Source organism: Apaloderma vittatum, unplaced genomic scaffold, assembly GCF_000703405.1.
Source record: "Apaloderma vittatum isolate BGI_N311 unplaced genomic scaffold, ASM70340v1 scaffold19768, whole genome shotgun sequence".
NCBI lineage: Eukaryota > Metazoa > Chordata > Aves > Trogoniformes > Trogonidae > Apaloderma > Apaloderma vittatum.
Window position 1 is genome coordinate 1 of NW_009729304.1, and position 2,447 is coordinate 2,447.

Sequence of the window (2,447 nt, forward strand, 5' to 3'; positions counted from 1 at the left end):
GGGGTCGGTCAGGCCCGACTTTAGCCCGTCTCGTTTCTTGGGGTGTTCCTCCGCTCACGTGTCGTGTGTCGTGCTGGCACTGACGCATTAATTGTGGAAAGTCTGTCGTTAGGTCGTTGGCAGCTCTTGTGGAGCAGGCGTTGGTGTGGTGCTTTCCTGGTAATGACCTTGTTTTGTAGATGTGCATTCAGTGTACTCAAAACCGGCATAAAGTGAATTCGGGATTTTTTTGTGTGTGTGCTGTGACAGATGTCCAGAGTAGTATCAGGGGCTGGAGGCACTTCAGCAGGGTTGGATGTGCTGAGGGATCGTCATAGAATCATAGAACAGCCTAGGCTGGAAGGGACCTTAGAGATCGTCTAATCCAACCTCCCTGTCATGGGCAGGGACGCCTCTCAACTAGATCAGGCTACTCAAGGCTCCGTCCAGCTTGGCCTTGAACATCTCCAGGGAGGGAACAGCAACAACTTCTCTGGATAATTTATTCCAAAGTCTTGCCGCCCTCGTACTGAAGAATTTCTTCCTAAGATCTAATCTAAATCTATTCTCCTTCAACTTAAACCTATTTCTCCTTGTCCGGTCAGTGGACACTGATGATGACTGTTCTGGGTGCAGCCCAGGAAACTAGTGTTCTGCAGCACTGTGAAATGTCTGCTCTTAATAAGCCAGTGGGCCAGGAGTAGCTCAGACACCTCATAACATCAGTAACAGCTTGTGTTGCAGACTGTAAGCAAATCACGCAGTGGCCAGGCCATTTGAGATTCCATGTTGTTAAAGCAAAGTCTTGCAGTTGGCAGTCCATTAGCTCTGTTTTTACAAGTTTGGGTTCTGCTAATCATATTTCTTGTGTCTCCCCCTCCTCCAACCCTGTGGTGCTCAGTCTTCCTCAGAAACTATCCTGCTTCTCGCCCAGGTTGTCCACTGTGGTGAAAAATAGGTCAGTGTGAATGAAAATTAAGTTAGTATAGTGTGGTTACTGTGTACTTGCAGAGCCTACTTGTGGGTGTTAGTGATTATCTCTGTGTACCTTTGCCAGAGAGGTGGCTTTTTTATTTTTTTTGTTTTCTGAAATGCAGTTACCTACCCCCAGGCCTGGTCTAGAAGTGAATTTTGCTACAGCCTCTCTGCAGGGAGCCCAGCGCAGATAGCTGTCCGAGGAGCTGGGAGGTAGATGTGCCTCCTGGAGCACAGTGTTGCACCCTCTGGGATAACATGCAGCCTCGCAGGGTGGTGAACTCTGTGAGGCTGCTCAGTTTCTTTACATTTGTGTGCTACCTGAAGCAGTATGTGTGTTCTGAAAATGATGGAATCCAACAGCAAATAGCTTTGTTAGTGTTTTTCTAACAGCTGCTAAATGAAGACTATTTAAGACTCATAGCAGATCAGACCAAATCCCTCTGTAACCCAATGTAAACCTTCTCCTAGACAGGGGCCAAAAGCAGGTATGTTGAGAGAAGAGATCAGGCATCCAGCGATACTGCTGTTCGTAGAGGGTTAGAGCTGGGCTGGCCAATAACAAATGACAAGATGCTCTCTAGCCTCTCTCTCTCTCACCTGTCATTCCTCAGATTTACACTGAGTATGGCGTATATTGAATGGAACATTTTGTTGGTCAGGTCTGGGTCACGTCTCCTTCCTGTTGCTCTCTGGAGGTGCAAATTTTTACTTCCTTGTGACTCCTTTTGCTTCTCTGCACCCCAGCATGGCACACAAGAGCCAGCAGTGGCCTTGGTCACTACAGGAGCCACTATAAGCCAGAGCCTTTCTGCATCCCAGTCCCTGGCAGTAGCTGTAAACATCAGATGTTACCACTTCTAGTAGCAGACGCTGTCTGCAAAAACATGCTGTTGACTTCAGAAAGTGCAGTCTCTGAGAAGAGACTGAGCTGAAAAGTAAAATCACTAAACAAAATTACATCTGTTTAGCTCAGACTAGGTATTCTAACATCTTCCACCAGTTGTGGCTTAGCATCCTCCTGAGCCAGATGTAAAGTTTTTTTCAGTGCCCTTCCAAATCGATTGATATTTTTACTACAAAGCTCTACTGTCTGCCCTTGGACTTCCACAGGTTTAGCAGCAGAGAGATCTATTACATAGCTGTTCACTGTGTAGTGAATGCCCTTGTTTTGAATCTGCCATTAGCTTCCCTGTTTGGCATTCTTTGTTCTAGAGCAGCAGTCAATCCTATTTCCTTTCATCATGCCACTTGAGATTTTGTATTTTGTCTAAGAGTACTAAGAGGCATATCCTTCTTCGCTATTCCTTGTTCAAAGGCCTTTCTGTACCATTGTTTATTCTTCCTGTATTCTTATTCTATCTGTATGTTTCTGGGCAATTAGTGTAACATTTGCCTGCGCTAACTTGTGCTATGTTGGATCTGCTTTGACTACTGTAAACAGTGTTCTCTGTGTTCTGCGTATGTAATTGATGGTGGTTTGCAATTTGCAG